The sequence below is a fragment of the Cibotium barometz genome, chromosome 62 (assembly GCF_041138505.1).
Source record: "Cibotium barometz isolate CiBa-2024 chromosome 62, ASM4113850v1, whole genome shotgun sequence".
In the NCBI taxonomy this organism is placed as follows: Eukaryota; Viridiplantae; Streptophyta; class Polypodiopsida; order Cyatheales; family Cibotiaceae; genus Cibotium; species Cibotium barometz.
Genome location: NC_141107.1, coordinates 19,207,483 through 19,221,307, shown reverse-complemented (window position 1 = coordinate 19,221,307; position 13,825 = coordinate 19,207,483).

Below are 13,825 nucleotides of genomic sequence, written 5' to 3'. Positions count from 1 at the left end.
AAATGGAAAAAGTGGAATTCTTGTCATATTTGGATTAATGGACATTTTTATTCAATTTTAAGAGAATTTTGAGTTAAATTTATTTTTATGCATAAGAAAAATTTAAATGATAAAAGAGGAATTCCCATCATATTTGGAATTCAATCATTTAAATGAGAAAAGTGGAATTCTTAGTATAATGGAATTAATGGATATTTTTATTTAATTTTAGGAGAAATTTTAGTTAAATTATTTTTATGTATAAGAAAATTTAAATGATAAAAGAGGAATTTCCATCATATTTGGAATTCAATTATTTAAATGGAAAAAGAGAAATTCTTGGTATATTTAGAATATTGAATATTTTTATTTAAAGAGAAATTATAGATAGATTTATTTTATGATGAAAGAGAAATTCCCATGACATTTGGATTGTACTCATTAAATGAGAAAAAGATAAATTTCAAGCTTATTTAAAAAAATGGATAATTGTATTTAATTAAAAGAACACTTTTTATGATATTTAAGTAGAGAAAGATTTGAATTTATTTTTAATGACAAAAGAAGAATTTTTCACCATAATTCTACCTAGGGAATTAAGGTTGAGAAATTAAGTGGTAGAAAGAATATCTTTAGATATTTTAATTGGTTAAATCACTAAATTGGTATTTAACCAAAAATATATGTTTATCTGAAGAAGTAAATCCTTGTTAGGACTAAACTGAATGATTTTGGTTAGACTACGAGAGGGACGGACAGTAAACCTACTTGTCCATCTCTCGATCTAAATCAAGCAAAAACTTTGTGACCGATTCCAGTTCCTAAATACAAAGAATAGACTACCGTTGAACTAAACTAGTTTTTCTTTGACCGAAATCACCAAGAATCTAGTCAGACAATCAATCAAATGATGGGTAGATTACCCTGATGAGAGATCAAGGATTCTCATTAGGAAATTGGGAATTAAGGAAAAAGGGGTTTTGTGGAACCAATCTCAAACTGGGAATTTTACTTGCATAGAACCTCTATTTTTCATTTAAAGGACTATTTTACGCCAGAATGCTCGAGGAAGCCTTTGGCATGTGTTTTACTAAGAGGAGGTTCATTGCAACAGCTGGCAGGGAGTCGTCGAGGGACGTCACTCGTGGCAAAGTCTGTCGAGGTCTATCAGCCTCGGTATGGTTAAAATGGTGTGCTTTCGGTACGATGGCCGAGGACCGACGAAGCGGTCCCTGAGTGAAGTGCAAGGACACCTAAGGAGGATCCTAGAGGGTTCTGACCAGGTGATGCACGAGCTCACGGTTGCTAGGACACCCATGCGTGTGTCGAGGAAGATTCGGATGGACTAAAAAGAAAGATTTTTGTGAAACAAATTTTGATATTGGATCTCGTTGGTTGGCCAGCTAGTCTTCAACGGAGAGTCCAGATGACATATTTTGTAACACAATGGACTCAGAAATTTGGAGGATGATGATCAGTAATATTATGATTTCTATTGAATGTTTGTTTTTAAGACAACCGAATCTGTTATAAATGGCAATTTCATATTGGGTGTGTATGTGGAATGCCTACCTTAATTTTTGCATGAAACGCCGGCTAGGGGGCCTGGGAACTCTTTTCCTCGCTACCCGGGCAAAATACAACCAAATCTTTATAAAGGAATCCGACCAATACAATGGTCGGGTGGTTGGCTAACCCATGGGCCATAGGGTGGATCGGGGGATTCCTACAAAATAATTAAGATACGATTAGTTACATTAGTTAGATTAAGTCTTGAGAAGACCCTTGTTTTGTGGGAGGGAATCAGCGGATGTGCCTCGTTAAAGGAGAAAAAAAGTGGTGATTCTATGGACCAAGTGCAAGTCTCTTCTCTGATCTGACCATTTGACTTCAGGTTCGGTCGGATCAGTTTAACTAGTTACGACTTTGACTCACTAGATTAATTTCCCCATTAGAAGATTTTTCCATGGTAGAATTGCCCGTGCCTTCCGGGCGGCAAAGGAAGTTTTTCCGGGCTCGGTTTCGGAGGAACCGTCGGGCTAGTCTCTCGTCCCCTGGACATCCGCGGGCGAGGCCCTGAGTGTGGATCCCCGCCTCACGTGAGAGGCTGACGTTGCTTCTACCGCCTCCAGTGTCCTTGGAGGGGGCACCGTGGAGGTGGGGCGAGGGATCTCGTAGCTGGTATCAGAGCTTTGGTGAAAGGTAATAAGAAGAAATGAATTCTTATCAAAAAATTGTAAATAAAACTTAGAAAGAGCATTTACAGATTGTAATTTCATTCCTTAAGCTTCATTAATGAAGATTTTTAGTCAAAGAATTTGATTTTATAGATGGAAGTTCCACACTTATTTGGTGTTCCCGACCTCACCCAGTCACAAGACATGACGGCGTTCGTCTTCGAGCATCTCATCTCTTCCGCTACAACTCGAACGTGCTGAGCCATACTCGCAGGCCATTTGGAGGATCTTTACTTTCCTAACCCAGCGGAGAGACAATAGTGTTACCATATTATAGTAGTGATGTGTGTGAACACACTTAGGACCGCCGGGGCACTTTTTCCCTCACTAGGAGGTTTTTTCCCCCGTGCATTGTATATACGCCCATTATCTTCTAGGGCTTGTTATCTTTCATTTTTGGCACTCATAATACACTACTGTGTTGTGCTCAAGCTTCCTCATCTTCTTGAAGTTGTGTGTGCATTCCTGCAACCCTAATTCCAACAATTGGTATCAGAGCAGGCTTCCTCCTCCCGGGCAGCATCACCGACACCTGCCGCTTCATCTCCTCCGATTGTGACGAGGTTTCACGAGCGTCTGCAGGTTAGTATATGCCGTGGGAAAGCCCGTAGGGCTTGGTCGTTTCAAAATTTTGATCTGAAGTCATTTCGCCCTCCGTTTTTGCATTCCAAGTACTGCGCAGGCAAAATCGTCCTACTGTGCAGATTTTCTGTCAAGATTAAAATCTGCAGGACAGGTGCCCATTCGTCTGTTTTGGGCTGTGCTACATAGCACAGGTCGATTTTATACAGGTTTACCTCTTACAGACAGCATTTACATCTAGTAGTATAGTCATTGGCCATGGCTGACAACAATGATGTATTCCGCATGTTGGCTGCTGAGGATAAGTTGGATGGCACCAACTATCCATTGTGGGCATATATGATGCGACATGTATTGGTAGCAAAGGGGTTATGGAACATTGTGCAGGGTATTGATGCACGTCCTATTGTGGCTGGGAATGCTGCAAACACATCAGAAACAGGTACTGTTGATGATGGTGCAGGCACAAGTGCTGTAGCAGCTGTTCGAGAACCACCACTTTCAGCAGAGCAGATTCGTTGGGATGGTAGAGATGCGCAGGCTCATGCCTTGATTGCGCTGTCTGTCAAACGTACCATTATCCCACATATTCGCTCCTGCAGGACTTCTAAGGATGCTTGGGATGTACTTGCCACATTGTATCAGGCAAGAAATGAGGCTCGTGTTGCTTACCTCCGAAAACAGTTGGAGAGTGAGCATATGAACGAAGGTGATTCTATGGATAGCTTTTTGACAAAGATCAAGGATTTCAAAGAGCAGCTCATTTCTGCAGATGAAATCCTGTCAGACAGTTCACTTGTGCAGACTGTTTTGAATGGTCTACCAGATTCTTATCAGGGTTTTGCTTCCACTCTTCGCTTGATGATGAAAGGCAATCCCAATGCCTTATCATTTGAGGAGTTAGTTTCTGTTTTGCTGCAAGAAGACCAGTCAAGGCAAAACAGGAATATTATGCGTGTCGCAGATCAAGCTTTCGTTGCTAGTCAGAGAAGCGGGAAAGGTAAAGCTGGCTTTTCTTCTAGTAAGCAGAAATCTGCAAATGCTGCGCAACCAAAGAAGGAAGACAAAGATGAGAAGAAGGGTGACAAACAGAAGACATTTTGCAAGTACTGTAAGGGAAATGATCATGTCATCAAAGCTTGTCCTAAGCTGGCTGCGAAAGAGGCTAAGAAGAAAGAGGCTGGTATGGCTGTTGCAGATGCCTCTCCTTCTAACAATGAATCTGCTAATGTTGTGCAAGATACAGAATGGGCATTCAATGCGCAGTGCAGTTATGACCCATCTTTGCATGACACATGTATGTCTGCAGTAGATTCAGATGTATGGTACTTTGACAGTGGTGCCACTAAGCATATCACCTCGCAGCGCAGTTTATTCACTTTCCTTGAGTCTGCTCCCATAGGGAATACTGTCACTTGTGCCAATAACTCCTCTTATCCCGTTAAAGGAGTTGGACAGATTGTGCTGAATGTTGCAAATTGCAACACCTTTACACTTTTTGATGCATTGTATGTGCCAGGGATCAAAAAGAATCTGCTGTCAGTCTCCGCATTTGCCAAAACAGGTTTGGTTGTAAAATTTGTGGATGACAGATGTACTGTTCATGATCTCTCTTGTGGTGACATCATTGTAGCATCTGGTTCACTATGTCGAGGGCTGTATAAGCTCAATATGGATGGCAAATGTGTAGAGGATTCAGCATGTGCTATTATGGATACGCAGGCTATTTCAAATGCAAAACTGTGGCATGCACGTTTTGGTCATCTGAATTTTGCAAGTTTGCTGCGCCTGCAGAAATCTGAAATGGTGTCTTCTTTGCCTAAGCTTGAGGCACCTGTCAAGCATGTTTGTGAGGGCTGCATATTGGGTAAAATGCAGCGTGCTTCCTTTCCCAAAGATGGATCAGTGAGAGCTGAACGCAGATTGCAGCTTGTTCACAGTGATGTTTGTGGTCCCATGCAAACTCCATCATTTGGAAACTACCTTTACTTCGTGACTTTCATTGATGATTTTACCAGGCATGCATGGGTATATCCTTTGAAGGCAAAGTCCGAAGTGTTTTTGTGCTTCAAACAATTTTTGGTTATGGCTGAAAATGTGTCAGAAAGTAAGATGGGCACCCTCCGTTCAGATCGAGGGGGGGAGTATATGTCTTCAGAATTTAATGCATTTCTGGCTGAGCGTGGGATAAAACACCAATGTACAGTGCCGTATACACCACAGCAAAATGGTGTGGCTGAGAGAAAAAACAGGTCTCTCATGGAAATGGCAAGATGTATGGTTAAGAGTCAAAGTCTACCACATGGTTTTTGGCTTGAGGCTGTCATGTGTGCCACTTATGTACTAAACAGGTGTCCCACCAAAGCATTACAGGTTGTCACTCCATATGAGGCTTGGCATAGCCGCAAGCCATCTGTTGGCCATTTACGTGTTTTTGGTTGCCTGGCATATGCATTAGTGCCTGTGCAACACCGCAGAAAATTGGATGACAAAGCTGTCAAATGTATTTTTGTTGGATATAGTGCTGAGAGCAAAGGCTATCGTTTGTATCATCCACAGACAAAGCGCATTTTGGTTAGCCGTGATGTTGTATTTGTGGAAGATGCAGTTTAGCCCTTGGTTTCATGTACTAAGGAGACAGATATCAGCTCACGTGATGTCTATGATACATTGTTGCCTCTTTTCAGTGGTGCACAGTCAAGTGCAATACCTCATGAGGCAGTTTTTCAGCCTATGCAGGTTTTAAATGATGGCACAGATCAGCCTATATCTGATGCAGATGTGCATGATGCACTTGAGGATGAGAGACAAGAGATTGAGGGCTCTAGGAACATGCCTAGATGGCTGGTGCAGACTTTGCGTGACAGCAAGTTGGATGCCCCTTTGTCTAGTCGCACTCGTTCAGGCTCTCATGGTGCCTCTTATGCGTCAGATTGTTATGCATTGGCTGTTTCTAGTATGTGCGATGAAAGTGAGCCTGTTTCATTTAATGAGGCACAAAGTTCAGAAAATTGGATGGCTGCTATGCAAGCAGAATACGATGCTATTATGAAGAATGGTACATGGTCTTTATGTAACTTGCCCCCTGGCAAGAAGGCCATTGGCACTAAGTGGGTATACAAATTGAAGCGTAAGCCTGATGGCACAGTGGATCGCCATAAGGCTAGGCTTGTTGCAAAAGGTTATGCTCAAGAGAAGGGCATTGATTTTGATGAGACTTTTGCTCCCACATGTCGTATGACCACTGTTCGTAGCATCTGTGCATTAGCAGCTCATAATGGTTGGAATGTACATCAGCTGGACATAAAGACTGCGTTCTTAAATGGAGATTTGCATAAGAGGTGTATGTATCGCAGCCTCGTGGTTTTGTTCAAAGAGGGCAGGAAAACAAAGTGTGCAGGTTAAAAAAGGCTTTATATGGTTTAAAGCAAGCTCCACGAGCTTGGTATGAAAAAATACATGCATATTTGACTGCACATGGGTTTCAGAATAGTCCAACAGAAAGCACTTTGTATGTTAAACGTGTGGATGGTGTACATCTAATCATTGCTCTCTATGTCGATGACATGCTGCTCACAGGACCAAATGAGAGTCATATTGCTGATTTTAAGGCTGATTTGAATGCCTCTTTTGAGATGTCAGATTTGGGGCATTTGCATCATTATTTGGGGATACAATTTAAGCAGTGTGATGGAGGTATTGCTTTGTGTCAGACAAAGTATATTGAAACATTGTTGCGGAGATTTGGCCTTGAAGACTGCAAGCCTATTGCTACTCCAATGGAGACAGGTTTGAAGTTGAGTCTTCATGATGCTGGAGATCACTTTGATGTCACACTCTATCAGACAGCTGTTGGTTGCCTCATTTATGTATGCATTACGAGGCCAGACATTCAGTTTGCAGTCTCACAGGTGAGCAGATTTATGCATAGCCCAGGCATTAAGCATTGGCAGGCAGTGAAGCGTATCTTTCGCTATTTGAGTGGTACTCGGCATCTTGGGTTGTTTTATCCCAAGGGGGGATCATTGTCGCCAGATTTACATGCTTTTTCAGATTCTGACTGGGCTGGTTGTTATGACACACGCGTGTCCACGAGTGGTTTTTGCTTCATGCTTGGAAGCTCATGCATATCATGGTTGAGCAAGAAGCAGCCTACTGTGGCCACTTCTAGTTGTGAAGCTGAGTACAGGGCAGCTTTCACAGCTACGGTTGAGTGTGTGTGGCTCAGACGCCTTATGGCTGATTTGGGTGTTGGGCAGCCATCTGCCACCACCATTTTCACTGACAGTCAGAGCGCATTGGCAGTTGCGCGGAACCCAGTGTTCCATGCTCGTACGAAGCACATTGAGGTGCACTACCATTATGTCAGGGAGAGACTCTCTGCAGGAGAGATCAGTTTGGCTTATGTGCCAACACAGGATAACCTTGCAGACCTTTTCACAAAGGCTCTGCCTCGTGAGAAGTTCGAAGCTTTTCGCAAAGCTTTGGGCTTACTCCCTTTTGTGGATTCGTCCACATAGCTAGACACTTCCCTATACATGAGTGCTAGCTCTTGTTCACCGCATCACTCCAGGGAGGATTTGTTACCATATTATAGTAGTGATGTGTGTGAACACACTTAGGACCGCCGGGGCACTTTTTCCCTCACTAGGAGGTTTTTTCCCCCGTGCATTGTATATACGCCCATTATCTTCTAGGGCTTGTTATCTTTCATTTTTGGCACTCATAATACACTACTGTGTTGTGCTCAAGCTTCCTCATCTTCTTGAAGTTGTGTGTGCATTCCTGCAACCCTAATTCCAACAAGTAGCACAAGTGGTTTGCAAGGCACTATGTCCATGCCTTTTGCGACCAGCATGCGATGCTGAGGTAGAATCTCTCATTGACCATGATTCTGATGAGACTGAAAGTGACACATGGTGTTATTTTATTTCACTCAACGCCTTAAAATTTGAGACTTTCTTGCCAAATCCATAGACTCTTCGTCACTTTATTCCTAAGGAGAAGATAGTAGCTCCCTTGGCAGTAAGGGAACATTTGTATCAGGGCATGTCTATAGCCTAGTACCATCATCTTATGTGTCTCCCGAGGAGATTTTGACTTCTGGAGCCGAGCTGCTCTGTACATATTGCAACCTTTCTATAATTAAAGAAATGTTTTGTGGAAAAATTCCCTATTGTATAAGTGACTTTTTATTGATGAATTGATAAAGCAAAATATGTTACCGGACATATGTCATAGATCTCCACTAAGATCATTTATCTCGTTTAAGAAATTATTTTTTGAACCTCTTAAGTCTTAGGATCTCGTGGACGATATCAAAATAAAAATTTAATAATATATCATTTTTGGCAAAATCATGAGGCAAGGAAACCGTGGCCATTAGCCAGACCCTCTCTCTAAAGAAGAAGAGCTTGACCCCAACGTTCGCAAGGCTCTTCAGAGAACTCAGCCAAGACCCTTCAAAGGGGAAGGGAGGAACCTTGGCAAGGCTGTGGAGAAATGGGTGGAAGCTATGGAAGAGTATTTTGATGTCATAGGCTACAATGAGCGAAGCAAAAGGGCTCTTGCCAGGCTAAAAATTGTGGAAACAACTAGGGTGGCATGGAGGAACCATTGTGACACCAACCATCTGGACAGGAATACCCAGTCTGGAACGATCTTAAAGCCTATTTAAGGAAGAGGTTTTGTCCCCCCGGGTTCATAGAAACCAAAATGAATGAATTTTTAGAGGTAAACTAGGGGAGCAAAACCATCGAAGAATATCACCAGGCATTTGCTCTTCTACTCAAGTATTCACCACCATGGCAACCAGAACGCTCACCACTTGTCCCTCAGGGGACCTTTTCGATAGTTCTTAGATCATAGTACCCGATAATATATTTCCTTATAAAAATCAAGATGGAATCTCCGATGAAGATTAGCAAGACCAACCAACAAATCCATATAAAAGATCCATGGACTCATTCGTTGAGGACCAGCAAGTTCAATCAACCAGATCCATGCGCGGTTTCAGAAAACAACTCTTACTCCTTGTTCTAATATCTTCCCGGACGCACGTGTGGGTATCTTCGGTGACCGAGAGCCCGAGCACCGTATGGTCAGCACCCTCTAGGATCCTTCACAGGTCACCTAGCGCTTTATTAAGAGACTAAGGTTATGTAAAAGGGGAGGAGAAGGGTGTGTGTGTGAAGGGACATAAGGTCCACTAGCTCATCTATTTAAAGGTGGAGCTAGAAGGCATTTTGTATGGAGCAAGAAGCCTAGTTGTATTTTGAGCAACTTAATAAGCAAGATATTTTCTTGTATTTTGTGAGTCTCTCTCCTCCACATAGTTGATCTAGCATGAGCACCACGAATTCTAACATGGTATCTAAAGCTTGGCAAGATTAGGCCTCTTTTGTGGTATAGAATAGGTCAATTTTCTTATCTTTTCCTTTGTGGAGCTGAACCTCCTGCCAGTGGAGGCCCTCTAGCTACTCGTAGAGGCAAGATCTTGGAGAGCTCTTAACTAAGAATTTGAAGGAGACATCTGGGTGCTCAGGGCCGTACCATCAATTGACGGGTTGCACCTCTTTCCACTACGGCATTGTTGTCTGTGCAGGTCGGTGTAGTTTCTGTCGATGTCATACAACCATTTGACATCTACAACTGATTACAGGCTGTGTGGGCTTAGAGCTTTTGAAGCCCATAGCTTCAAGAGTCTACAGCTTGAATTTTACCCCTAATGGTCGCTCGACGCGTTTGCTACAGTCAAAAGACTAGGCTGCTCTTTTGGTAGCCATTAAAGCTCACCATTAAAGCTTCAAAATCAAGTTTTTCTTGCTCTAATCCTCTCCTCTTTGCTCTAATCACCTAAGTGCTCTTGTGAGGGCTTGTTGTTGTTGATCCTATTTTTGAGTTTGAAGCAGTGGCCATACACGTGGCCATACACCATGAGGTATTCATGGGCCTCATTCTCATCATCAAGCTCCATCATTAACATCATCTCCAAGTGCACAAAGCTTTTTAAAGTGTGCTTATAAGCACTAATAGTGTTGATTAACACTAATGAAGCTTCTAATCCAACAAAGGGGAGTCATTCCAAAGTGTTTTTAAATGCTAAGAGTGTTCTTAAACACTAATGGTGAATCTAATCACCAATGCAAGTGTCAAATGTGCTCTTAAGCACTAATCGTGTTTTTAAACACTAATGGTGATCTTAATCACCAAACAAAGTGTTCTTTAATACTAATGAAGGTAATCTCAACCAAAATTAGTGGTTGGGCACAAACCCTAAGTGCTAAATCATAAAATTTACCATCTTAATCTCCTATTTATGCAACATCCTTGGCTTGATTAAGGGTGGTTGCACTCTCATAAGTCTTTCTCTTTCTACTTAAGCCAAAATATCATAAATTTTTGGTTTTTTCTTTTTCATAAATCAGCCCATTACTCTCTAGTAACCTTCTTCAATACCCAATGTCAAAGGCCAACACCCAAATTAAGAAGTTCTTAGGAGAGGGCTTCCACACTTGGCAAGTCCTTGTCAAGTACAAAATGATGTCAAAGGCTTTTGGCCATTCATCTCCGGCACTAAGGTTATTGATCGAACTAAGGATGAAGATATTGAAGATGATGAGAGGGCACAAGCCATCATCATGCTTCATCTTACTGAGGCTCTCATTCACCATGTGGACCAGCTTCCGACTGCAAAGGAGAAATGGGATGAGCTTGATAAGCTCTATGGAGCTCGTGGTAAGAATTCCAAGATCTCACTTAAAATTGAATTTTTAAGCTTGGAACTCAAAGAGGGCGACAACATTGGAGCCTTCATCTCTCACTTGAAGGGCCTTATGGCTCAACTTGCATTAGTGAATGCGAGAATGGATGAAGATGATGCAATGGCTGTTTTGCTAAAAGGTGTACCCCACCTTAGTCACCACCCTGAAGAACATACCTAATCCCACAATCAAGAAGGTGTACCCCACCTTAGTCACCACCCTGAAGAACATACCTAATCCCACCCTTGAAGGAGTCATTCAATCTTGTCTTGATGAAGAAAAGAGGCCAAAGGGAGGAGCTGAATCTTCAAATGCAACCACTTCATCGAATATCGAACAAGCTTTGTCACATCAAGTGATCAAAGTAAGATGTGCCCATTGCAAAAAGGTGGGTCATTTGGCAAATAATTGTTGGATCAAATATCCCAACAAAATGAAATGTAACAAGTGTAAACAAACGGGACATATCACTTCTAAATGTCCTAACAAAGAGTCAGAGGCTACCTTTGTATCAGCCTCTAACTCCACTGAGAAATTGTTTTAAATCTCAATGTACCACAACTATATTCCTAACCTTGTACGCCTAATGTTATAAAGGCATCCTATGTCTAATACTACCTATTCCAATTTTTTTCATAGTTGGTATTGAGGGGAGGTATTAAGAGACTAAGGTTATGTAAAAGGGGAGGAGAAGGGTGTGTGTATGAAGGGACTTAAGGTCCACTAGCTCATCTATTTAAAGGTAGAGCTAGAGAGCATTTTGTATGGAGCAAGAAGCCTAGTTGTATTTTGAGCAACTTAATAAGCAAGATATTTTCTTGTATTTTGTGAGTCTCTCTCCTCCACATAGTTGATCTAGCATGAGCACCACGAATTCTAACACGCTTCACTCATAGGCCACTTCCTTGGTCCCTCATCTACCATACCTGAAGCTCACCATTTAAATCAAACCGAGGCTGGTCAAGACCTCGGCCAACCTTGCTACGCGAGACGTTCTCCGTTGACTCTCCACCATCAGCTGTTGTAACTTTATCAGTTAGGTCTCCACGAGCTTATTCTGAAGACGATCAAAATGCTTCCCTAGCATTATTGACATAAAATAGTCATAAATACAGTTTCTATAATGAACTCTTGTCTTTCACATTGTTCCACATCTGTCCACATTACTTAATCCATATCCAAATCATATGTATTCCTATTCTCATCCAATCACATCATTTTTCATCTCATCACATCTTTCCTCATTTATCCTCATCACATCTCATCCACTCGCATCTACCCATATTCACATCCCATATCATTCATTTACATCCGATTCACATGACATCCACTCGCATCTACCCATATTCACATCCCATATCATTCATTTACATCCGATTCACATGACATCACATCTCATTCATTCATATCCTGATTCACATCACATTACATCTCATCCATTCACTCACATTACATCTCATCCATTCACTCACATCGACTTTACATCCTTTCACATACACATCCACATCCATTCTTTCACATACACATCCACATCCATTCTTCCATATGCACATCCACATCCATTCTTCCACATACACATCCACATCCATTCTTTCACATACACATCCACATCCATTTCCATTACATCACATCTCATTTTCATCTTATCACATCCATTCACATCGTATCACATCCATTCACATCGTATCACATCTCATACACATCTTATCGCATCTTATTTACATCTTATCGCATCTTATTTACATCTTATCACATTCTATTTTCATCTTATTACATCCATTCACATCTTATCACATCCATTTCACATGCTATTCCCATTTAGTAGCTTTTTCTAGTTTGATTTCGATAATGGGACTTTTTCTAAATTTCTACCAATTGCTTGGCCTAATAAAAGGTTCCTTTTCTCGAACGACTATTTCTATATTCCTTCTCAATTCCTCAATTGAATTATATTCAATATTCCTCTTTTGAATAAAAGAATTCATGGGATTACAGAAATCAATTCTTTTCATATTTTCACTTTTGATAAATAATCATAAATTGAATTATACTAAAAGTTCCTCTTCTTTCCAGTTAATTTCTTGGATCTCAAATACCAAGGGAATTCCTCTTTTTTGCATTTAATTATTTGCATTCTAATGTCATGGGAATTTCTCTTTTATCATCAATATTTCTCATAATAAAATACCCATTAATTCAATATGCTAGGAATTTCTCTTTTCCCATCTAAATGATAGAATTCCAAATGTCATAGGAATTTCTCTTTTACCATTTATATATTTCTCATAGATAAAATAAATTTATCTAAAATTTATCTTTGAATTTAAATAAAATACCCATTAATTTAAATATGCTAGGAATTTCTCTTCTCCCATCTAAATGATGGAATTCCAAATGTCATAGGAATTCCTCTTCTACCATTTAAATATTTCTCATAGATAAAATAAATTTATCTAAAATTTATCTTTGAATTTAAATAAAATATCCATTAATTTAAATATGCTAGGAATTCCTCTTTTCCCATCTAAATGATGGAATTCCAAATGTCATAGGAATTCCTCTTTTACCATTTAAATATTTCTCATAGATAAAATAAATTTATCTAAAATTCATCTTTGAATTTAAATAAAATACTCATTAATTTCAATATGCTAAAAATTACACTTTTCTCATTTAAATATTTGAATTCCAATATGGTGGAAATTCCTATTTCATCATTTAAATTTATTCATGCAAAAAGATAAATTTAACTTAAATCCTTCTTTAGTTTTTAAATAAAATATACATTATTTAAGCATTCCAATTTTTCTCTTACTTCCTTGGAATACATGGATTTCCATTGTCATGGGGATTACTCTTTAAACATAAAAATGAATTACTAGAAATTTCTCTTTTTCCTAATTAACTATTTATTTATAAGCATAAAAAATCAAAATTTCCATGATTATAATGAGAATCATTTACTTAATCTAGGATGATTAATACTAGAATATGGTAGGAAGTCCTCTTTTCATATTATAAATGAAAAGGATTTATGTGTTAATATTTTAGAAATTTTACCATAGCTTCGCTGTTGCTATTGCTGATAATTCTCAATAATTTTGAAAACATAAAGTTTAGTAATATCATATTATGGAATAACCATTAATTGGATCAATATCCAATCATGGACTTGATTCCTAATTTTTCCATGAATTAAATAGCATAAAAGCATTAAAAAGCCACTTATTTGGCCTCAATTTGACAAGCATAGAAATTACTTTT